Genomic DNA, 25426 nt, shown 5'->3' with positions numbered 1-25426 from the left:
TCTCGCTTAGGGTGCGAGAGGTCCTGGGTTCAAATCCCGGACGAGCCCACTTATTTTTTTCTCGTTTCTGTTTCATTTCTCACAAAACATGTGGGCAGCCACGCCGCCCTTCCGTCCTGGCTCGTTGGTCTAGGGCACGGTGTAAGAATATTCTTACACCGTGGTCTAGGGGTATGATTCTCGCTTAGGGTGCGAGAGGTCCCGGGTTGAAATCCCGGACGAGCCCACTTATTTTTTTCTCGTTTCTGTTTCATTTCTCACAAAACATGTGGGCAGCCACGCCGCCCTTCCGTCCTGGCTCGTTGGTCTAGGGCACGGTGTAAGAATATTCTTACACCGTGGTCTAGGGGTATGATTCTCGCTTAGGGTGCGAGAGGTCCCGGGTTGAAATCCCGGACGAGCCCACTTATTTTTTTCTCGTTTCCGTTTCATTTCTCACAAAAAATATGGGCAGCCTCGCCGCCCTTCCGTCCTGGCTCGTTGGTCTAGGGGTATGATTCTCGCTTAGGGTGCGAGAGGTCCCGGGTTCAAATCCCGGACGAGCCCACTTATTTTTTTCTCGTTTCCATTTGATTTCTCACAAAAAATATGGGCAGCCTCGCCGCCCTTCCGTCCTGGCTCGTTGGTCTAGGGGTATGATTCTCGCTTAGGGTGCGAGAGGTCCCGGGTTCAAATCCCGGACGAGCCCACTTATTTTTTTCTCGTTTCCGTTTCATTTCTCACAAAAAATATGGGCAGCCTCGCCGCCCTTCCGTCCTGGCTCGTTGGTCTAGGGAGGATTCTACTTCCGGCTTCCGAGCGGAGCGGTCGCAGAATGTCTGGCTCCAGCAATGGGGCGTTTTCAGCGAGCCTTTCGGGCCGCGGCAACAGGTTTGAAGATGACTCTCAGGAATATGCTATCGTTTTGCCACCACTGCCAACAGGACCAGTTGTTTTAAACACAGTTTTTTTTCATGCCGATATGAGGGGACGGCCTTATCACGTCGAACATTTCCGAGACGCGCTAGTGGAAAGAGGCCTGCTTGGCGAAGTGCTCGCGCTCGGCCCGTATCAGATGAACCACATCTGGGCCGCAACTTTCAAGACTCCGGACGCCTCACAGAAAATGCTCACCGAGACAGAAATTGTTGTGAAAGGACGAAAGTGTGTTGTTATCAACCCGTGCAACCGTGACGTCCGTGTGAAGCTACACTGGTTGCTTCACCACGTACGAGACGACGACATCAGAGTGGCTTTCTCCCCGTACGGCAGCATTATTGAGGTGAGCAGGGAAAAGTGGCGCGCGGAGGGTTGTGGCAGCCAGTGCAGCATGACACGTGTAGGCGTGCTCAGGCTCAAGGCTGGTGTGTCGCCCGAGGACATCCCTCATGAACTACGTATCGCCGGTGCCAAGGCGCTTGTGGTGGTGCCAGGCAGGGCCCCGCTCTGCCTTCGGTGCCAACGCACAGGCCACATCAGGCGTGAGTGCCGCGTTCCGCGGTGCACCTCATGCCGCCGCTTTGGGCACGAAATGGCTGAATGTGTGAAAACCTATGCGACTGCTGCCTCCCGGACGTACAATGAAGACAAGCGTGAGCTCGTGATGGACGAGGCCGAAGCGGAGGAAATGTCTGGAGAGGAAACCAAGGATACGCCCCCTGAGCCAACGCCCACTAAGCAAGTCAAGGACCATCACACTGCTCCCAAAGAAGATCCAAGCACCGAAAACAATCAGCTTGAAGCTGCACATGCATCGCAAGCTGACGACGTTGAAAAAGGACAGCGCGATGCCACCACGACAGGCGCGGTTTCAACTACTGAGGAGCCAGAGCCCATGGACAACCAGGAATCCGGCGCCAGCAACACCACGGCCAAGCGTCAGCGAGAGGGAAACAATGGCGACGGCGTGAGCACGGAGGTCACGGTTCCCGATGAACCGCCACCGAAGTCGGCGCCAGGACGACGCTCATCATTTAAGCCGAAACCAACGATACCACCAGACCGAAGGACCGCTTCGACACCGTGGGCGACGAAGCCACCATAACTGAAAATGCTGTGCGCACCCGGACAATCGGCACGACACACGCGGGATGCCACGCACCGGGATCGTGGTGTCGAGGTATGTGAAGCAGCCGCCTCCAATAAGCGAACAATACTTTCGGAAAGACAATACGTAGCTCTGAGTGCGCTGTCACATGCTTCGACTGAAAGGTGAGCACTGTCTGTGAGGTCCACTTGCTCCATTTTTTCCCATGGCGCCAAATGTAAAGGCTAACCTTCGCGTGGGCACGTTGAACGTGCGCGGATTGTCGGCGAAAAGGCGGCAGCATCAAGTCAAACGCCTCCTCATAGAGAACAGCCTAGACATTCTTGCAGTGCAAGAAACTAAAATTGAAAGCGAAGAGCAAACGGATCGCATGGTGCTTGTTTACGGTGCATTGTTCAATGTTTGCGTTTCCCATGCGGTAGGCACGTCTGGTGGATGCGCATTGTTTCTCAGTAAGGCTATCGGCATTGATGTTGAGCATGTTGTCGCATGTAGTGAAGGCCGCATGATTGTGTGTGATTTTCGCTTTAGCGGTTCAAACTGGCGGGTTGTATGTGTGTATGCCCCTACCCGATCGAATGACAGACAGAAATTTTTTGAGAAAATTGAGCCCTACCTTAACTGCGAGAGAAATGTTTTTCTGCTAGGCGATTTCAATTGCGTCTGTAACCCACCCGATAGAGTTGCAAATTTGCCCATCCACGATACGAGCGCTTTGTACCTCAATTCGGTGGTGCAAGAACTAAACTTTGAAGATGTGGGCTGCCTACTATCGGGCGGGAAACCCACCGAGTATACACATTTTCAAGGACATAGCCATTCCAGGCTAGACAGGATATACGTATCCGCGGGTCTGGTGCCTTTATGCTGCGATTATGAGGTCAAACACATAAGTTTCAGCGATCACAGCTTAGTGACGTTAGACCTGGGATATGGCAAAAGAAAACATAAATTCAACTGGTCTTTGTGGAAGTTTAATGCAAAGCTTCTCCAAGACGACGCGTTCGTCGATAAAGTAAGTCAAAAACTGAAAGCGCTGTTGGACGCAGAGCAAACGGACATCACACCAAAGTGGGAAAACTTTAAACATGAGGTTAAAATGGACGCTATTGAAAGGTCTTCCACACTACGGCATGAGGAGAGGAAAAAAGAAAAAGAACTACAGCTACAACTCGAATTTCTTTTAAGCGTCGAAACAACACAGCCGGGGAAGTTCACAGAAGCTATTAGAGAGGTGAAGGCGCAACTTGAACTGATAGATGCAGATAGATACAGAGGGGCTGCAATACGCGCCCGGGCAGAAAAATTATGGTTAGGAGAAGCGCCAACAAAGCGCTCGCTAGGCGAAGAAAAAAGATACGCAAGGCAGAATGAAATCACGGCAATAGACTACAGCGGACAAGTTACGCAAGACAGCGATACGATCTGCCAAGCGTTCGTACAGCACTATCACGAACTGCTAGGGAAGGGGTGGGACCTTGAAGACGGGTTTAAAAGCTGCTTCTTATCGACGATGCCTAAGTTAGACGACAAAGTAACAGAATACCTGGAAGGGCCAATAAGTGTATTCGAAATTGAGAAGGCCATTGACGAACTGAGTACGGGAAAATCCCCTGGACCGGATGGCTTAGGGGCCAGTTTCTACAAAGCGTTTAAGGGTGAACTGGGACTGATCCTTTACGCCGTGTTAAAGGAATCATATCAGAAAAAAATGTTGCCAAAATCGTTTAGACACTCGCATGTCGTTCTAATTCCAAGGAGCAACGACCCGATTAAGTTATTGTCAGTTAAGGGCTTTCGCCCTATTAGTCTCACCAACGTCGATTATAAAATTTTTATGAAGGTTTTAGCGAGTAGGTTGCAAGCAGTAATAACATATATTGTGGGGCCACACCAAACGTGTGGAATAAAAGGGCGCTCTATTCAGACCAACATTCATGTGGCCAGGAGCATCCTAGAGTGCGTGGACTCGCTGGGTGGGCACGTCGCTGTTCTCCAGCTTGACTTAGAAAAGGCGTTCGATCGCGTTTCACACAAAATTCTTTTTGATATTCTGGAGCACGTGAATGTCGGTTCCGTCATTTTAGAAGGCGTCAGAATGAGCTACTCGGACTGCTCAGCCAGTCTTATTATAAACAAGAAAATAACCAGTAGCTTCCAAATCCAGTCATCCGTTAAACAAGGATGCCCTCTGGCACCTTTACTCTTTGCCCTCTACCTCGAGCCTTTTTGTTTGAAGGTAATTTGCAATGACAGCGTGCGCGGTTTTAGACTTCATGAAAGTGAGGTCAAAATTCTCGCCTATGCTGACGACGTGGCCCTTATGTGTGCTGACAAAGAAAGCGTTCTCGAAGCAGTGAATGATGGGGTCATGTTTTGCAAACAGACCGGTAGTGAGATCAACTGGGATAAAACCACAGGGTTTTGGCATGGTGCGTGGGACAGCACTCCAGCCTCTTTTGCAAATGCACAGTGGACCACTATACCCTCACGATACCTGGGAGTGCCGCTTGACCAGTATCGTGACACGAACGAATACTGGGCAGCAGAGACAGAACGGGTGAGGGGGAAAACAGGTAAATGGGGCGGTCGGGATTTATCAATGTTCGGCCGTGCAACTGTGTGCAATTTGTTTCTGGTGGCCAAAATTTGGTATGTACTGCAAGTGCTATACATGACAAGGCTTCATGTGCAAAAGTTGCATAGAGTCTTTGCCGTATTCGTCTGGGGCTCCACGTGGGAGCGCACAAGTCGCACAAACCTGTTCCGTTCCGTGAGAAGTGGCGGCTTGGGTTTGGTACACTTATTCTTAAGACAAGTTGTTTCACGTTTTGTTTTTCTACGCGACCAAAGAGATGCCTTTTTGCGCAGTGTAATTCAACTCAGGCTGCGTGATGTTTTGCCAGACTTTGTCGTGTCGTCTTATGTTGTGGGGGGATCGACTGCACGGGGCTATTTAAGAGAAGTTGTTCTGGCATACCAGTTCTTAAAGGCGCGGTTTTCAATAGAATACCTCAGTACTGTACACCGAAGACGACTGTACAAAGATTTGATTGACGTGACACTGCCGGTGCCTTTGTACCGGTCCCTACATTGCGCAGGCCCAGGACAAGACGTTCTAAAAAGAGTTAAAAAAATGCCAGTCCGGTCCTCAACGAAGTCCTTTTTCTTTCAACTGCACAGCGGTACTTTGCCAGTGAAACCTTGGCTTCAAGAGAAAGGGCTTTATGTTCCCTGGGGCATCGACTGCATTATCTGTCGTAAACCGGAGACAATCGAGCACATATTTCTTGACTGCAGCGATGCCGTATTTCACTGGGACATCCTGCAAAGAACTTTAAAAAAAGATCTACCAATAAGCCCTTATGGCATACGGTTTTTGCCAACCGAAAACGACGAAGGTGTGCCTTATGACATGTTCCTTGTCCTCAGCCTGCACAGTATATGGAAAACGCGTATGGCAGTGCGTCACGCTGATGTCAACGCACGCCCGGCGAGGGAATACTTCAAGGAAAGCGTCGCTTTTGTAAGAGATGTTTTCGAGGCCCAGAGTGAACCACCAGCGTGGATGAACGTATTGAACGAACTGGTATCCCTCAAGCAGTTTTAACCCACACGCACTTGCCAGAGGTCGGCAAGTGCTTTTAAGCTTGTGTTGTGCAAAAGTTGTATTGCATGTTTTGTACCAAGCCGGTAATAAAGAAAAAAAAAAAAAAAAAAAGCTCGTTGGTCTAGGGGTATGATTCTCGCTTAGGGTGCGAGAGGTCCCGGGTTCAAATCCCGGACGAGCCCACTTATTTTTTTCTCGTTTCCGTTTCATTTCTCACAAAAAATATGGGCAGCCTCGCCGCCCTTCCGTCCTGGCTCGTTGGTCAAGGGGTATGATTCTCGCTTAGGGTGCGAGAGGTCCCGGGTTCAAATCCCGGACGAGCCCACTTATTTTTTTCTCGTTTCTGTTTCATTTCTCACAAAAAATATGGGCAGCCATGCCGCCCTTCCGTCCCGGCTCGTTGGTCTAGGGGGATTCTGCTTCCGGTCGCGCTAGTGTGCGGACGCAGGATGCTTGGCTCCTCAGGAGCGGTGAATGCGGCCATGGCTGGCCGCGGAAACAGGTTTTTTGGCCAGGAATCCGGAGATTACCCCGTCAGTTTGCCAATGCTGCCAACAGGTCGGTGTGAATTAAACACCATTTTTCTTCATGCGGATGTTCGTGCGAGGCCTTATCGCGTCGAAGATTTCAGGGACACTTTGGCTCGCTTGGAACTGCTGCCCGAGGTGCTTGCCTTGGGGGCGTATCAAATGAACCACGTTTGGGCCCTGACATTCAGGGACGAAGGCGGCGTAAAGCGCATGCTCGCGGCCAGCGATGTGAAGGTGAAGGAGCGCCGGTGCCTCGTCATTGATCCGGCGAACCAGGATGTGCGGATGAAACTGCACTGGATTCTCTACAACGTGCCGGACGACGAAGTGCGAGCGGCGCTGCTTCCCTACGGGCGTGTCGTCGACATCGGACGCGAGAGGTGGCGTGTCAAGGGCATGAACGAAAAAGTTTCGACGACGCGGTCGGTGACCCTCAGGCTCAACGCCGGCGTGAGGATCGACGACCTGCCGCACGAGCTCCGGGTTGCGGGCGGCCAGGCGCTCGTGGTCGTGCCAGGCAGGGCCCCGCAGTGCCTCCGCTGCTCGGGGACGGGGCACATGAGAGAGAGAGAGAGAGAGAGATATAACCCTTTATTTAACCAAGGGTTAGCGACTCTTGGTGGCCGAAGACCGTAGAGCTTCGGCGACTGTGGCTGCCCGACCCGTGAGGGAATTCTGGAGATCTAGGCTTGAGCATCACAGCGCTGCTTCCCACTGGTCGAGGGAGGTGATGAGAGGGAAGGGATCGTACTTGCAGGCCCACATATGGTGATGCAATGTGGCCCGTTCTCCGCAGTGCTGGCAGAGTGTTGTGGGGTGCAGTGAGGGGTGGATGTGATGAAGTACGGCTAAACAGGGGAGGGATTCAGTTTGAAGCTGACGCCAGGCGCGACTGCAAGGTGCCACGCTGCACTGTCTGCCGTCGCTTCGGCCACGAAGCGACACAGTGCGTGCGGACGTACGCACATGTCACCGGACCTGCAGGAGACGCGGACCCGTCCGAAAACCGAATGTACGAGGAGGAGGCGGAAGCGGCGGCGGCCGGTGGAGGTGGTGCGGTCGTACCCGAGGACACGGTGGTGGAGCCAGGCGTGCAAGCGGAGGACGCAACTGCGGCTCCCGCGGAGGAGCGGTCGACCTCCCTAAACGACCCAGCGCTGGTAGCAGCTGTGCTCGACGTGAAAAGTGAGGAGTGTGTTGGGGCGGGTTCGACGAACACCGCCTTAACTCGTGAAGTGCGTGACGCCGCCGACGGCGACGGAGACAACGCAGAAGCCACCGCCAAGAGGCCGCGGAAGGAGGACGACAAGCGCGAAGAATCCGGTGACTCCGGTAACGTGAAGCCTGGGTTAACGTGAACTGTGGGCGGGGTTATGCTGAGGCGCCCAAGCTTCAAGCCAAAGCCCAACATCACGGCTTACGACAGAGGACCAGAGGCGGGGAAGCCTCCGTAAGCGAAACGTTTGCTGTTTTTTGCACGGGAGGTCTTCCAATGAGCGTTACGGCACGGAGAACACTTTTTCTTTTTTTGAGGGGTAGAAAAGGGGGCGGAAACAGTGTTCCTGAAGCGTATGTGTAATAGTGTGCTACTTGCCTTCATCTTTTATTCATGCGGTGTTCATTTCATCATTTGTGTTGTGCCACCCTTAATTTACGCGGTCTTTTTGAGCGAAAACGTCAGAGTCAATTGTACAGACTCATCAGCGAAAGGGAGTTAGACGTCGTAGCCTTCCAGGAGACGAAAGTAGGGACCGAGCAAAGCACGGAAAGGATGGTGGGGGTGTTCAGTTCGAGTTATGAAGTCTATGTCAGCCATGTCGTCGGTTTATCGGCTGGTTGTCTCATTTTAATACGTCGGAGCAGAGGCGCAGTAGTGCAAAACGTGACGTCCAGTTTATCTGGGCGCTTTGTTATTTGTGATTTTATTTTAGCCTCAAAAGAATGGCGTATTGTTTGTGTGTACGCGCCGAAAAAAGCAGATGAAAGAAAAGTGTTTTTCGAAGAGTTGCGGGCGTGGCTTGACACTGAACGGGCTCTTGTGTTATTGGAGATTTTAATTGTGTGTGCTCGGCTCGCGATAAATCAAGTGGCACTCCTTATCGCGACGGAAGAACGATTGCATTGAATGATATCACGGCAGAGTATGGTTTGGAAGATGTAGGGGATACGTTGGAATGCAAGACGCATATCCAGTTCACCCACTTTCAAGGAACGAGCCACGCAAGATTAGACCGAGCTTATGTTTCGTTAGAACTTGTGCCGGAGTGCTCTGAGTATAGTGTTACACCCGTGTCGTTCAGCGACCATTGCCTAGTGTCGTTCTCGATTGGCAAGATCAAAGATAAGAATAAGTTCAACTGGGACTTATGGAAAATGAATAGCTTGTTGTTGAAGGATGAAGAATTCTTAAAAGAAGTTAAAAAAAAGATTACGAACCTTCAACAGCACACATGTGACTGGGCCTCTGAGTGGGAGAACTTCAAAGCAGAAATAAAGATGGCAGCAATAGAAAGGTCGACCGCTGTAAAGCATGATAAAAGAAAAAAGGAAGCCGTGCTTAGAGGGATCCTGGAGACGCTTTCTGCACTACAGTGCCTGTCACCTGGACTGTTCAAGGGCGACATTAAAATTTTGAAACATCAGATAGAGGCTATGGAACAAGAAAAATATCATGGCGCGATAGTGCGAGCCCGTGCGGAAAGGGAAGCCCCTACAAAGAGAACATTTAGCTCCGAGAAGAGATACGGTACCCGCAACTCGATTGTGGAAATAGAGTACAAAGGGCAGGTTCTCGGCGAACAAGAAGCAATTAGCAAAGCTTTTGTGAGTTTTATGATGGTTTGTTTTCCTACCAACCTGTGAACTTGGAACGGTTTAAGGACAACTTTTTAAGATTCTTGTCGGCGATAGACGATGAGACAAAAGAAAATTTAGAAGTACCATTTACAGTGTAGGAGGTTAAGAAGGCTATTGACGAACTAAGTCCGGGAAAGTCTCCAGGCCCGGACGGGTTGTGCACGGCGTTCTACAAAGCCTTCCACAATGACTTAAGTCCAATGTTGTGTGGCCTGTACAAAGAAGCCTACACGCAGGAAAGACTGCCGCCCTCGTTCTCACAATCGCACACTGTTCTCATACCGAAAACAGACGTAAGTGAGTTACTGAAAAGTTACTCAGAAAAGTTACTGCGTATAGGCCAATATCTTTAACGAATGTTGATTATAAAATTTTAATGAAAGTTTTAGCAAAGAGATAACAGAGTGTGATAACTAACATAGTGGGTGAACACCAAACATGTGGTATAAAGAGAAGGTCTATCACAAGTAATATGCACATAGCACGGAGCATTCTCGAGTGTTGTGATGGCATGAATGACGTTGTAGCCATGCTACAAATAGACCTGGAAAAGGCCTTTGATAAGGTCTCGCATGAGCTACTCTATACTATTTTGGAAAAAGTAAACCCCGGGAAAGTAATAACGGAGGGCGTAAGACTGGCGTATAAAGATTGTTCAACAAGGCTGGTAATAAATCGGTCAGTGAGCCGACCAATAAATGTCACGCGTTCAGTTCGGCAAGGATGCCCGCTGTCCCCTTTACTGTTTTGTTTGTACATCGAGACGTTTTGTGCTAGCATCATAAACAGCAATATTATACATGGCTTCCAGTTGCAAGCATGTGAGGTACGTGTATTGGCATACGCGGATGACATTGCTTTATTTTGTCGTGACAGAAAAAGCATCAGTGTTGCAGTTGCGTTGCTTAAAATATTCTGCGAGTATACTGGGAGCTCTGTAAATTGGAGCAAGTGCTTGGGTTTTTGGCACGGCAACTGGGACGTAACCGCTAGTGTGTTTGAAGGTATGAACCGGCAGGTTATGCCGGCCAAATACTTAGGCGTTCCACTGGAAAACTACCGAGATAGCGACCCGTACTGGCGAAGCCAGACGACGGCGCTGCGTGATAAAGCGGAAAAAGTGGGAAGGGAAGGGGCGTGCGCTGTCGATGTTTGCGCTCGCAACCACGGAGCAGGATATAAAGAGGAGCGCCGACTGTGGCCCAGAAAGAATCTTTTGCTCGGGCCGATAATGTCCACGCGCCGCCGGCCGCCCAGCTTTCCCTTTGCTCTCTTCCTCCTTCGTTCGCCCTCTCGTCGCTGTGCCTCTGTACATGGCTCTTCCCTTCTTCGCTCTCCCCAGAGGCATCTTTTCTTGCGCAGCGACGTCTGTCTTATGCCTGTCCTACTATGCAGGAGGCATGCGTGCACGCGCGGAATTTAAACACCCGTGCGCGGCCGCAATAGACGGCGCAGATAATCGCACGCCGCCGCATACATGGCGATCGCTTATTCCCGGAACGTTTAGTCTGACATTATGAATATCCACTAAAAATATTGTACTAACCCAGCACATGTAAGACGCAACTGAACGACGACGACTTCAGAACCACCAAAGAATGAGCAAGAGTAATATGGAACGCCACAACATAGTCTAGCGTGATTCTGCTTACGACGAATCGATGCAGCGCAAAGGTTACCCTCTGTTGTTATCCCGCTCTCCGGCCGCGTGCTTAATTATTTATGCTGCTTCTGCGCACGAACAACGCTTACAAGGGTCGCCCGGAGTCTCCATCGGCAAACGGCAATGATGCACATTTCCGTGCCAGTGACTGAATTGGACGGCTGCCCTGTTGTGTCAAGTGTACAAAAACACTGCCAGCTTGATAAGGAACCCAAGAATATCAAACGCATACTTCATTTTAACTCATGCCGCAACTTACCGCCCGATATTCACTGTCGCTCTACGGTCGTGTTATCTCGTCGATAACACCGCGGTCTCCAAATAAAATGCTGCGATTTGTATGGCTGCAATTTTTTGGCCTACCAGGGTTCCCGGCGTTTTTTTTTTTTCGTTAAGCGGCTGACCAGCAAAACAACCGGCTCGTTAAACCTTTTCTTTCGGCGAGTTATCGCGAAATGAAGGCTTGTGAAAAGACCGCACTGTCAGGGACTTGATCTTGAGCAGATTGCTACGTCGCGGGCAGTCACGGGTGATGTTATCGCATTTCTGTTCTTTTCTGATGAGCGTGTAAGTGCCGACCCGTGTTCTAGGCGCACTCTGTTTTGGACGCAAGTTGCAGAACTGCGAGAAAGTTGAGGGAACTTTTATAATCGCCAGTGATCAGAACCAGTTGCTCCTTTCGCCTTTTGTAAAACCTGTTAAAACACAGCCAAATTGGTATTCCCAAATTTACAAAACGGAGCCACATTTTCGGCAAGCACCGCGCAAAAAGGTAGTGTTTGTATAGCAGCCATATGTTTGTATGTGGTCTCTATATTTTGTTTTCCCGCCATGCAAACCAATCCTTAACGTATCGTTGCCGTACGGCCACTCAATTCCTTCGGGTCCGGGTTACCCGGAAGGTGCTGTCGAACAAGTTAATCAACTGTGCGAAGGAGGCGCGCAATGAACGCGAAGCGGCGCCAAAGCAGGCCCAAAGCAGTCCGTGCCCAAAACTACCGTCGCCGAAGCAGACGACAGAGCCGACGGAATGCGTTCCGCCAACTCGCCCGCCGGCGCACGGGGAACGCCGGTCGCTTAGCGCCGCCGGCTAAGGTCCCTTTCACTGCGCCATCTACATTGTGCTCCGCGAGTTATGGACATTAAGAGCCCGCCGGAGAGAGCGAAGTCGGCGCTCCTGTTTATCTTGCTCCGTGCTCGCAACAGTGTGCAATATGTTTTTGTTTGCGAAACTTTGGTACGTTTTGCAAGTGATCCACTGTTCTCGCGCCAATGTTCAGCGGCTGCACCGCGTTTGTGCTGTTTTTGTTTGGGGCTCGTCCTGGGAAAGGACAAGTAGGACGAATCTTTTTCGAAGAGTTAGCGAAGGCGGTCTATCACTCTCGCATCTTTTTTTAAGACAAGTGGTGAATCGTTTTTATTTCTTGCGTGAGGTAAAGGACCCCTTCCTGCGCACTTTCATTCAAGTCAGGTTAGGTAGACTACTGCCCCAATTCATTATTACATCGTGTCAAAGCTACAACGGAGGAGTACACGGGTATTTAAAGGAAGTTGTGCAAGCGACTCAATTTCTGTGTGTACGCTTCTCGATGGAGTATTTGAGCTCTGTGTCGAAGAAAAAGCTGTACATGAACCTTGCTGAAATTTGTTTTCCGGTTACTATATACCGATCCATGTTTCCAGTGGGCCCCGGGCAGAACGTTTTGAAACGTGTAAAAGCTATGGCCATTCCCCCTGGTGTTAAAACATTTTTCTTTAAACTGCACTCTGGAGTGTTGCCAGTTAAAACATGGATGTTGGAGAAGGGTCTGTTTGTGCCATGGGGAGTGGACTGTTCTTTGTGTAAAAAGCCCGAGACGGTGGAACATGTTTTTTTGGATTGTTGGGATGGGGTGTTTTTGTGGGACGTTCTTCAGCGAACATTGAAAAAGGAGTTTCCGTTGAGCCCTTATGGCATCCGGTTCTTGGCAGTGCAAAACGATAATGGAGTGCCTTACGACCTAGTGATGTTGCTGGTCCTCCATGGAATATGGAGGTCACGAATGGCGGCTCGGCACTGTGACGTTGATGGAAAGCCGGCAAGGCAGTATTTCTGCGAGAGCGCTCAACGTATTGCAGAAATGTGGAAGAGTCAACAAAGTACTCCTGAATGGTTGCATGAATTTGAAAAGGCATTATCTATGCCCCGTTTTTAGACATGTTACGCTGGCTTAAGTGAAGTCAGCGCTTTTATTATATGTACCGCTTTCTGGATTATGTGTGAAACTGGTAATAAAGAAAAAAGAAACTCGTTGGTCTAGGGGTATGATTCTCGCTTAGGGTGCGGGAGGTCCCGGGTTCAAATCCCGATCGATCCGGCGTATTTTTAAGTGCGAATGCACTTTATAAGCGACCCCAAACCTTCCACCGCCGCCGGCGGCGGCGGCGTCCGCAGTCCTCTTCTCCCTAGCAACGGCGTGGAGCGGAGAGGAGCGTCGGTAGCAACGGCGCAGTGACGTCACTCACCACGTGACGACACGCCCCTCACCACTCCTTGCGGCGCGACGGCGTGCGCGCGCGCGTCCCTCTCCCTTCCCCGCGCCGTGACGTCACACACTCCACCCCTCTCCCCGGCAGCTGCCGTGCGCCGCTGTGTGTCACTTTCCCTCCCCGCGCCGTGACGTCACGCACCCGCACCTCCTCTCCCCTCGCTCGGCTGCAGCTGCCGTGCGCCGCTGCGCGCGTCCCTCTCCCCTTGCGCTCGCCTCCTCTCTCAGCCACCTGGCTCGGTGCGCTCGGCGCGGCGTGCCCCCGATAAACTGCCAGACCTCCGTGGGTCGGCTCGCGCGCGCTCTCTCGCTAGTCTCCTGGCTCGCTCTGCTCCAGTTTAGACCGTTCGCTGGCTGGGCGCCTCTCAAGGCGATGTCAGAATTACTACGCCGTGTACTCTCGGCGCAAGAAATGCATTCGCACTTCCTCACGATTCCCTTCGGGGAGGTGGGGGCAATTTTTTTTGCTCGTTTTCGTTTCATTTCTCACAAAAAATATGGGCAGCCACGCCGCCCTTTCATCCTGGCTCGTTGGTCTAGGGATATGAATCTCGCTTAGGGTGCGAGAGGTCCTAGGTTCAAATCCCGGATGAGCCCGATTATTTTTTTTTTCTCGCTTTCGTTCAATTCCTCGCAAAAAATATGGGCAGCCACGCCACCCTTTCGTCCTGGCTCATTGGTCTGGGGGTATAATTCTCGCTTAGGGTGCGGGAGGTCCCGGGTCAAATCACTGACGAGCGCACTTTTTTTTTTCCTCGTTTACGTCTCATTTCTCGCAAAAAATATGGAAAACCCCGCCGCACTTTCATCCTGGCTCGTTGGTCTAGGGTTGCGAGGTCTTCAGTAGGCAATGTTCACACGGGCTACGGCGTGTTATGTTTTTCTAACCGGCATGTTATGTTTTCTAATCGGCATGTCTTTTTTCTGAAATTTGCATGCATTACAGAAAACAAGTGCAGGTAAACCTGGATGTAACGAACCTCTATGTAACGAATTCCTGGATTTAACGAAGTTTTTCAATTCCCCATTTCCAGCCCCACTGAAGCCCATGGCTTTGCGACCTCTATGTAACGAAGGCGTTGCGGTGGTTAACCTCTATGTAACGAACTCGTTAAGCTGATCAGTCATGTTTTGTGAACTTTACCGGATTCTAGCACTACTGTTAGGAGTTAGCAGCAATAAAAACGTTTAGAATCACTGAAAACAAAATTAGGCAGGATGGTGATGATTAACGGAGCGGCTGACGCCATCCGATGGCTAACGCAGCACCCACTTGAGGTTTCGCTAGTGTAGCGTGACACCACGTCGCAAGGCTAGCTACGTTTCACTTTTTTTTTCTCCCGCACCGCAAACGACCGTGCGTGCGTTCGCACGTCTGAGTGCGGTGTCGGTTCGACAATTAAGTTTTGAGGCGCTAGGCCTGCCTGTCGGCATCTAGTCGCGCGTCTCCACTGCGATCTGTGGTGCTGGTTCGTCTGTGATGAGTTCTGCTGCCAGAAAACGAAACCTTCTCTTTTCAAGACAAGCAAGTAAATGCCATCGCCGCCCGGCACAGTATCCCATCTAGCCCCTTGTCAACAATTTTGAGTGCGGAAGTGAGCATCAAGTTCGCGAAAAGGCGCCCTTTTTAGCATAAGTTTATTTTTTGAAACGCGTTTGGAGCCAAAAAGTTTAGAAAAGCAAAAGGGATAATTAAGTTACGCTTGTGAATACGGGGTAAGTGACCTTGCCTCCTTGGAGCGCCGTGTATAAACTCACGCGAAAGCAGCAGGCGCGAATCACGCAGTTTTCTACTGTGAAATAAGTACTTGAAAGGTGAGTTTACCATCACTGATGTCTAGCATTCTGGTTTCGTTTCTGCTTCATTCACGCGAGCCTTAACTCGAAACCTGCATGTAACGAAAAATTGCGAGATTTTGTCAACTTAGGTATATCCAGGTTTAACTGTAGCTCAATCGGATACGCGCCTCTGTCATAACGCCAGGGACCCAGGTAGGATTCCGACAACGGGAAGCGTCTTTTTTTTTTTTTTTTTTTTCCCAGTTGGCTGCACCTGTTCATGTTCCCCGCCGGTGCTAACCCCGCACCCCTCCGGCCTCTAAAGCTCGTTGAGGTGTGTGACACCTTTGCCTATTCGGAAGCGCTTTCGGCACTCGTGTTTCAACTGACGAGATAGAGTTCGCTGTAGCGCGCTCGCCTCGCGAAGGGGGAGGGGCAAGTTAGAATTACGCGCGGTAGCGTAAGCTGCCGCGAAGGTCCGCTAAGAGGCCCCGGCTCCGTGGTCCCCTGCAAGCGGTGCGCGGCCACGCTCCGGTATCGCCTCTAGCGCCCTAGCGCGCCACGCATGCGCAATGGCGCTCCTGCTTGCTAGGCGCGGACCGTCAGAAGCGGCCAGCTTTTATAAAACAACTCTGTGCGGCCACTTGAAGGTTAAAAAGGACACCAGCGTCGCCGTGAGCGACTGGCTACGTCAAAACGGCGACGAACTCAAAAGCGCGATACGCGTCACGTACTCGTAGCGGTTGAACAATGATAACACGGCGCAAACGATGACGAAGCAACGGTGCGCGCCCATCAACAACCGGTCGACATGCGCTTCACGGACGATACTGTCGGCGGCGCTCCTGCGGTGCAAGCAGGCTGCCTTGCAGAGGTGACAAAGGCGAGCAAAGATAAGGTGGTCATATCAAGGTGGTCAGCACACGCGCAGATCCAAGCTCTCTCGAACTAGGCGTCACCGATTGACGTAGTCTGTACAGCCGGAAGTCCGCAGCTCTAAAGAAAGTGAGATCGGTCTGAACGGCGCGAGTGAAGCGTGTCCGAAATGGAAATATTTGAAACGCAGACAACCTAAGAATTCCGCCCTAGATTACAAAAAGATTCACCAGACAGACTGTGAAATTTTCTTTACCTTCTAAAGAATTGCAGCGAGGATATGGAATCGCAAAAAGACAAAAGGAGGAGAATGTTGCGAACATGTTAGGCTGTTGCGTGAACATTTGTAATTGGGCGGGCAAGAACGCGCTCATTTTGAATACCTACGTGTTCGGTCGTATTTCTGACTCATTGGAAAAAGATCATGTGCTTGCTAATAAAACTACGAAACAATCCCTGCTTTTTACACAACAAAGAAAGTAGCGCAAATTTCGCTAGGTTCAACCCAATATTAGACGAGCTAGGCATCCTCCTCCACGTTTGAAAGTATTATCTACGAGGGGCTGGCATTAGTGAAGCCTCTTGCTTCAGCTCGTGTATGAAAACTTGGAAAGGGTGTGGCCGCCGAAGCAACGTGGGTTGGTCTGGCTGCAAACTCATCTCTGCCCACGCCTCGCCATCAAAACGCAGCGTAACAGCGATTGTCGCCAGTTGTACTAGAACTGCCTCGTCATCATTAATAGGTGGGTGATAAGGCCCCGCTGCTCATTAATGTTGCTACGGGGAGGTCCGCCTCTTTTCTTTCTACATTTATGCTTGATAAAGAAGTGCCGACGTTGAAGCCAGGAATTTCAAAGGCTTAGGGTGCATTATGTGCCGACGAATTTTATTTTATAATGACTCTCTTGAAAAGTCACTTCGAGGTTGCTGGCTAGGCCCATGACAGAAAAATCCCCTCAAAATCTCCAACCCGTACTTGGTTTACTTTTTGTTTCACCTGTACTTCTGTAAGAAAGCATTCAGTATTTTTTGTTTGCCGCAATCTCGAGACGTGCACAGTTTATTTTGTTTTGTTCTTACAGCAGTACTGCTTAGGCATACATGGCTTTGCCCCAGAACATTCAGTTGCACACGGGCCGTGAAACTCGATGCCTCGTAGCTGGGTGTCCGCGCGAAGTGCGCAACATAGGTTGCCGGTGCCGGCTTCCCGCGGCACTGCGCTGTAAGAGAACTTTACGAAAATGGCTTGGGACAAGAGACAGAGCGCTTCCGGTTCGTCAAGTTGGCCATAAATATTCTTTAGTTTCCTTGAATGTTACTTTAAAGCGCGTTCTTCATTCTTTATTGAATCTTTTTAAAAACGCTAGCCCTTCAACCTTATTCTCGACGTGGTAAGAAAACGCAGGTGCGTAAAAAAAAACCTGCCGGCAGCGTAAGTCTGCCAGCGCATCCCAGTCCTTCTAGACATCATAGAATTGCTACTCAACTTTCCAGACCGCTTGATGGGGCAAGTATTACGCTTCAGAGCAATACTTGAAGCTCTTAAACGTGCAGCGCATGCTTTTGTGAGGTAAGGAATTGGGCTAGTTGGTTTCGCATGCTAAAAGACTGCGCTTGAGGTTACCAGGTCGTCCTTTTGAGGTTGAGGTCGTCCGTTTGTCGTCTTCAAAAAGTGGGTCCCTGGTAACCTCAAGCTCAGTCCTTCAGCATGCTTTTATGTTAAGATATTTTTTATTGTAACATAGAGAGAACTGGAGTCAAAATCTCAATATCAATGGTGGGTACGGCGTTTCCCCTGACCACCCAAACACTTATAAAGCAACTGAATGCTGTATCCGAGCGAGTAAGTGCGCAATGATGCCACACTGGTGCCTTTGGGCCGGCGAAGCAGCCAGAGAAAGATTTTTGAAGCCCTTGGCAAGACCATTGCTATTGCCTGAAAACATCGACCTGCCGTGGTAGAGGATGAATATCATCAACGCCAAGCAGGAAGTGACGCACATTGCCTGTAGTGTGCATTTACTGGGCCACGTCAGTTGACGTTTTTTAGACGGACACGAGCGTACTATCAAGCGTTCAGCAGGATCAAGAGCCCCAATGAAAAATAGGGAAGGTGTAAGAAAATATTGGCGCGTCCATGCTTAATTTATCTGGATTCAATTCTCACCATCCCAGTATCAGATGCATGAGGCGCTATCCAGAAATATTCTTATCAGCGCGTATGTTACGGACAGGACAGTGCGGACAGTTCGTAAGGACAGTGCAAATATTCCTCCGAATATTCGCACTGTCCAAACCTGGTAACTGCAGGACATTCGCCCCCTCCTATCATTCTCACCATAAAAAAACTTGAAGCTAGACGCCCTTCACAACGATTTTTTCTGGCTTATTCTGAGACTTTTCTTATGTCGTTAGCATTTGACAATGTCTACTGCAAATTTCCAATAGCTTAAATTGTACGCACTGTGTACTTCCTTGCATTAATACCACATGCCAGACAGCTGTGCCTAATTTGTCCTTTCTTTTTCACATGCATGGCAATGTATCCATAAATGACAGCAACTAGTCCAGAAGCCCATCCAACGGGGCAGGCAAAGAAGGTCGAGACATCTCTTTCTGAGAGCCATCAACTACAAGAATAAATGAGCAGCTGCATTGCTAAAAGCGAACTTGAACTTCTTTTTGCTATCTTAGGAGTGCATGGGCTGTGCTGTCCTGAAAGACGCCCATGGGTGGCTTACGTCACGGATCAGCGCCCCCTCAAACAGGGTAGCTACCACACGTATCATTCATGCGTACCAGTAAGCCAGCTTTACAAGAAGCCCTGCTGCTCCTATATGGGTCCCGTATAGGCGTTTCCTCTATAGGCATCCTATATAGCTGCTGCATGCCACCTATCCTGCACAACCGCCATCCTGTATAACTCCGATCTTCTATAGTTCCTGTCCGAGAACCTCACGTGCTTACAGGATTCCGCAGTATAGTGCTGTGAAACGCGTCCACCGCGCATCACCCGCGCGTGCCCCCGCTATCTTCCGCTTAGCGTGGATTGATTGATTGATTGATTGATTGATTGATTGATTGATTGATTGATTGATTGATTGATAGATAGATAGATAGATAGATAGATAGATAGATAGATAGATAGATAGATAGATAGATAGATAGATAGATAGATAGATAGATAGATAGATAGATTGATTGATTGATTGATTGATTGATTGATTGATTGATTGATTGATTGATTGATTGATTGATTGATTGATTGATAGATAGATAGATAGATAGATAGATAGATAGATAGATAGATAGATAGATAGATAGATAGATAGATAGATAGATTGATTGATTGATTGATTGATTGATTGATTGATTGATTGATTGATTGATTGATTGATTGATTGATTGATTGATTGATTGATTGATAGATTGATAGATAGATAGATAGATAGATAGATAGATAGATAGATAGATAGATAGATAGATAGATAGATAGATAGATAGATAGATAGATAGATAGATAGATAGATTGATAGATTGATTGATTGATTGATTGATTGATTGATTGATTGATTGATTGATTGATTGATTGATTGATTGATTGATTGATTGATTGATTGATTGATCGATCGATCGATCGATTGTGAGGTTTAACGCACCCGACGCTATAGACAGGCGGTGAGGAGCACCGCAGTGGATGGCTCCGTATTAATTTTGACCACCGGGGGATCTTTAATAAGCCTAGAAATCTCAAACGCACGGCCGTTTTCGCTTTTCGCCTCCATCAGAAAAGCGGCCGCCGGGGCCGGGGATCGAACCCGCGCTCTTGGACTCAGCAGCGCAACGCCTTAGCCACTGAGCCAAACTCTGCATTTCCAACGGGCCAAACAATACATCATTCACGCCATCACACTTCCCACAAAGTTCTTATAATCACAAGACAAACAAGGCTGGGCTGCAACCAAGGCAGTAGCGATAAGCGTATTGTCCACGGGCGGGACGGGGGGGAGGGGCAAGCGCTGCTTGGGAAAAACGGGGCGGTTCCAACCCCGAATCTACCCCCCCCCCCGCCCCCTTGCTACGCCGCTGCTGTAACTGTACATACATGCATGTCTCCCTCAAGTTGTTTTCCACAACACATCGCGCAATAAAAAAAACCTAAATAGCCGCGCTCAATCATTTCGCATTAAGAAGTATCGCAGTCTTGGGTGAAGTCTTTCTTGTTACCAGATTATATGGGGCTCCAATAGCTCGAGAGTAACTTGCTGTTAACGCTACGTTAACTAGTTTACTTTCTGAACAATTAAAAAAGACCCGCCGCGGTGGATCGGGAACTAGGGCGCTGCGCTACTCAACACGAGGCCGTGGGTTAAGTTCATGGCCGCGGCAGTTGTTGTCTAATAGAGACAAAAAACGAAAACGCCTGCGTGTCGAGATTTCGGCACAGTTTATTGATCTCAAGGTTTTAGAAAAAATTCTGTAGCTATCACCTGGGTTATGAGGCGCGTCGTCGTAGGGTTAATTCAAACCACCCGGGGATCTTTAACTCCCGCAAAAATCTTGATCTCAGGGGCATTTTCGCTTTCCGCCTACATCGGAAAAGCAGCCACCGCGGCCGTGATCAAACGCCAGTCCCTGGGGTTTTCACGGCACAACGCGAGCCACTAAGCAACCGAGACGGGTAAGGATCTCCAGGTGGCCTAAGTTAATCCGTAGCCCTCCACTACAGCGTGCTCATAGTCCAGGTGTAGCTGCGGCGTGCGCAACCGTAATTTGAGATTTTATCAATGAAAAAATTAATTTTTAGGGTGAGCACGAAGATCTACAAACTGGGATGAATCGTTTAGCCGCTTCCTGGAGTTGACAACGCCATCGCATACTGCCTGGAGTTTGTAACGCATATGAGGCGGGATGTAAAATCCGCGTGAGAAGAGAAAGTGAATTTCATTTTTACCGTTGCTCTGAAAACGTGCTCGCACGCCCGCAGGCACGATTCGGAGGTGGTTTCCGCCAAGCGCATTTTATGCCTAACAAAGGCATTTTGTAGACGGCACAACCACGGTGCAAGATTCCTTGAGGTTGGTAATGGTATTATAATCGCCTACCCTAGCGACGTCTACCACAGCTTCCGCTTCTGACTAACGTAAAAATATTGAAACCATGGCGTGAAGTTGTTCTTATGCGACTTTCAGCTGAAACCAACTAGGCATTAAGCATTCTGATTGATCCATTGGGCATTGATCCATTAAAAAACATCAAGTGTTGGCAGTTAAATGACGGATTTTAGTTAATTTTTCTTGCAGTGACTTGAACATCCAAAACCCAACTGACTTGGTCTGTGCTATTAAAAAAAATGTATACTTCAAGTGACGATTTCTCTTGTAAGGCTCATCAGATATACCAGTTGAACGAGCTTTTTATGAGAAAATAAAAGTGGTGGTGTTTGCCTTTCCTTGACGCCATCGCGCCGTTACGTTGTTTTGTTTAAACCACACGCATTAGCCCATTTACAAAGTATTTTATGGATAGTGAGTGCTCAATACCCATTTTAAGCTCGTTAATAGCACCCAAATGTTACGTGACAGCTACTCAAGTTCAGCCCAATAAGTGACGGTGCCGCATGCAAACGGGCTCGTTATTTCAAGAACACTAAATGAAATCAGTTACATCTATTACTGTGCACTTTAAGGTCAAGAGCGTACAGTATTGCTGACCTTCTTTTGCCCCACTCTCGTATTTACGATTCATAACAAGCGCATGGGATCGACGACGCTTAAATATTTATGGGTAACTGTATCAGTTTCTGCAGCGTATAACGCGGGCAGTTTTTTACGATGGCTGTATTGCTAAAAAGCACGTGATTAGCGCGATACACAGCTTCTGGAAAAAATCACAATCTGGCATCGAGTAATCCCCTCCGCCGGAAAAAAAAATAATAATAAACAATGCCAAAGCGTGGTACGAAAAAATCTGCTCACCGAACCCTTGCGCCGAAAGCAACGTGTTTAAGCTCTGCGAATATATAGCCAGCTGTGCCAGAAGCAAAACTGCACGTGACGCCTGCGATGCCTCATAAATAATTCAGGCGCGTAAGGATGTTAAAGCAGCAGCCTGAGAGGCTCGGCTCACTAGGCATTCGTTGCGTTTAATAACGCCCCGCCGGCGTTGCCGCGTGCTGTCCAGGGAAGCGTCAACGCCGCCCAAAAGTTCACTTCCCCACTCAGCACAACACAGAGCGGCAGCCGGCAGGGAGAGATGAAAGAGGAAACAATGCGGCTCGAAGGGCACGCTCGGTCGCGGCATTTCTTTTCCCTCTTTTGTTTTTTTTTGCGCGGAAGCGTGCAACAAGCACAACTAGAATAACGACGCCGTGGCCCACTCCGAAAGTTTGCGCTGGCCGTGACGTAGCAAGAAAGCCGCTTTTCGGGCTGATAACAGTAACGCTGGAAGTGCCGTGTTTACAATAGAGTTCTTTTTAGTCATCAAACTATCTACTAACACTGTTACTTCCAGACTAAACAATCAAAAATAAAAACGATCGTTAATTGTCGGTTTAGGAGCTTCCCATCGGCTTAGTTATGGCCACTTGTTGCTTTTGCCAAACTTCGGCACACGCGTAGAGCCTCTATGTGAGGTTAATCCATCGACATCGTTTACCTGACTTTAGTGGTGGAAGTGTTCATGAAATTTTGCGGGGTATGAAAAAAAACAGGTTCATTTTTTCAAGTTTTCTTCTGAAAAATATAATAAAATTGAGAAAGTCGATTATTCGCAGATCTATAAAAAATGAAAGCTTTAGATGTCTCATCAAAGGCGAAGAGTGACCGTAGTGAGGGGCGAGTTCACGAATGAAACCAAATTACGGCCCCTGTAAAAAGAAAATAATTAACTAAAATGCACATAGAAACGTATTTGGGTTCGAATGGAATTGGAACTCGGGTCGCCAAGAGACGTAGCCAAGTCTGGTAGCTAGAGCCCTAACCCTGTAACGTGCCAGGATGGAACAAGAAGTATCCGGATGCGTGCCGCATGACAGGTGAGCGTGACGGCACCGTGAACACGATTAATCAGTGAAGAAGAATTTCATAATCGCTAGCTTTCGCTTTCGAATCGCTTAAGAGAACTAAGTGCCTAAAAAAGTTTCCGTTAACACTGAAAAGAATATAATAGTTATATGCTGCACCACAAAAGTCCCAGCAGAGCTTCCGCTCTCAAAATCTGTGCACGGTTTTCACGTCAAGGCAGTGATTTCAAGAAGCGTTCCTCTCACTGAAGATTGCTCGCATCACAACAAACTTCCCCGTAGAACCGATTTTTTTTTTCTGTGTTATCGTGGTTGAAAACAACAACAAAAGAACAGTTTTTTTATGCTTTTTTTGTTTTTGTTTTTTTTAAGCGCTGATCACGTCTCTACATGACTTCAGTCGTATCAGTAACTTTTGCGAGTTCGTAGATTCCACGTTATTTGCAAAAGCCGTCACTGGTCCGCACGAATAATAATCTCCAGCGCATGTGAACATGAATCGAAACCGCAACATGAATCGAAGCGAACATGAATCGAAGCGGCAACAACAATGGTAATTCGGATAAAAAAAACACGCAGGAAGGGCACACCAACGCGTAAGACTTGAAGGTAGCGAAGCTGTACACAACCTTCACGACCATCACGACGGTTTAAGTCCACGATGGCAGCCGAGATGCGCCTTCTTCGCTGCCGCAACGACCTTTACTCCATCTTCATTGCTATAACGGCGAAGAAGAAGCAAATCGGCTGCAATCGTGGACGACGCGTGGAGGGGGTGGGTCTTCTTCCACGAACGACCGAACGGTACGCGCACACTTAAACGTAGGCGCTGCAGGTGCAACGTGTACACTATCACGTGTCTGGCTCAAGCAGGGGGCGTGATTCTTCTCCCCACAATTGCGGCCGAAACAGTAAGCCGTTTGACTCTCGGGTACTAATTCACGGTCGTGGCCGAGTGGGTAAGACGGCGAACGCTGGAGTTTTTTTTTTTTTTTTTATTGACCGATGTTGTCCAATCTTCTCAAGTGGGCATGCTTAGCTTAACGAACGTGCGCTCGAGGCACGCGTGCACGAGCGCTGGGCATTTTCTTAGTATTTTTAACTGCGGACGCCATACACAAACGATTTGCTCAACAGCTTCGCTTTTAATAAAACGACCCACAGCTGCTTACGAAACGGGACGCTAGAGGGCTTTGCGAGGCGGCCTGACAGGCAGGGCTCATGCCTTACACCCTGTACAGAGTTTGGTCGTTGAGAAGAGCCCAGCGCACGTGAGATCACAGATCTACTCTGATGCGCCACGACGTCAGCGTAAACACTACCATATATGCTGAACGTCTCTTAACAGGTGCCCACATTTAGAGCGCTGTGCCCGCCTGTTCTATAGTTGAACTAAGTGACCTGCAGCTGTCGATACACGAAGGTCACGAGTTGATCGCCTAATTTGCTTGGCTTGCCGGCCAACGCCTTGCCGCAGGCCCGTGTCGTTTCACGAACGTTACGCGTTGACTGATTAGTTTTTTTTTTCGCCGGAGCTTTATGAGTGTAATGAGGGTGGCGTGGCGTATGGCACAGGTAGAAAAGCATGAATAGTCAGACACACTATAGTGGAGAAGGCTCTAGTGGGCCTCTGAACAGTGATCGGGTGGCCAACGTTTGTGACATGGAGAATTTCTGTAATGGCAGAGCAAGGCTTGCTGTCCTTACTTAAAGTATTAGTAGAGAGTTCTGACACACAGTTACCGTGGTTACGTTAGCGTATAGCGTTCGAACTTTATGGAATATCATGGTGGGTGCAACTTAGCGGCATCAGCACATTTTAGCACATCGTTTGCGATTTCTGCACTCCTGCTTACCGAGCCTTGTAATATACATTGGACGAATCAATTAGCTCCCGAAGTACATTTGCCAAAGCGGTGTTGTACAAAATTACCTGCTTTCGCCTACAATAGTTTGAATCGCAGGCATTTTAAGTTAGAAATTCACATTATAAAATCACTTTCTTTTGAGAATAGTGAAGGCATCCCGAAGTGCTTGAAAAAAAAAGGATGTTTTTGACGCCGCTATTTACTGTGCACGATTGAAATAAAATAATGTTAACTAGAATTCACGCCAATGATAAATTTTTCACGTCATGGTAATTTTACGGCATAAAATGCGTAAAATGTTTGCAATAATTACTCAAAAGCAAATATTACTATGCACAGGATGATTTGGGAAGCGCATGGAGCTTTGCGAGCTCAGCAACTTGTCTGAAATATTTGATGCAGGCGAAGTTTAGCTCAAGTATGGGCGGCCACATTTCTCGCCTATCTACGAAACTTGTCGTTTTTCGCCCTCTTCGGCATCATTTAAAAACCATCTCCGAATAAATAACATCAGCAAACGTTACTTTTCTTGACTGTACCACGAATTAGGCGCAAAGAGCAGTCCATTAGCTGTAATCAAGGCGCGAGAGTGCACAACGTCGGCGCCGGCAGCACGGCGGAGACGGTAAAACCTTTGTCGGTAAGTGCCCTCCCTGTGACTGCCCG

The 25426-nt window shown here is 48.8% G+C and overlaps 1 protein-coding gene and 5 non-coding genes across 6 annotated transcripts in view; 5 read left to right on the top strand and 1 right to left on the bottom strand.

Annotated features, from left to right (window-relative positions):
- The window catches only part of Trnap-agg (transfer RNA proline (anticodon AGG)), a 72-nt gene extending 24 nt beyond the window's left edge, over window positions 1-48 (top strand). The window contains exon 1 of the tRNA in view: window positions 1-48. This exon is cut by the window's left edge and continues 24 nt beyond it. This is a non-coding gene — a tRNA (tRNA-Pro).
- Ac76e (adenylate cyclase type 2 Ac76E) overlaps window positions 1-25426 on the bottom strand; it is a 597242-nt gene that overhangs the window by 158827 nt on the left and 412989 nt on the right. The gene's annotated exons all lie outside the window — the stretch shown is intronic.
- On the top strand, window positions 475-546 carry Trnap-agg (transfer RNA proline (anticodon AGG)). Its single transcript has one exon. It is a non-coding gene; the product is annotated as a tRNA-Pro (tRNA).
- Trnap-agg (transfer RNA proline (anticodon AGG)) lies at window positions 617-688 on the top strand. Its single transcript has one exon. It is a non-coding gene; the product is annotated as a tRNA-Pro (tRNA).
- Window positions 5747-5818, top strand: Trnap-agg (transfer RNA proline (anticodon AGG)). Its single transcript has one exon. It is a non-coding gene; the product is annotated as a tRNA-Pro (tRNA).
- On the top strand, window positions 5889-5960 carry Trnap-agg (transfer RNA proline (anticodon AGG)). The gene has a single exon. It is a non-coding gene; the product is annotated as a tRNA-Pro (tRNA).

The sequence above is a fragment of the Haemaphysalis longicornis genome, unplaced genomic scaffold (genome assembly GCF_048455015.1).
Source record: "Haemaphysalis longicornis isolate Haplotype H1 unplaced genomic scaffold, Haemaphysalis longicornis Haplotype H1 scaffold_1, whole genome shotgun sequence".
NCBI lineage: Eukaryota > Metazoa > Arthropoda > Arachnida > Ixodida > Ixodidae > Haemaphysalis > Haemaphysalis longicornis.
Note: the sequence above shows the minus strand (reverse complement) of the source record. Positions and strands in the feature narration are given on the sequence as shown.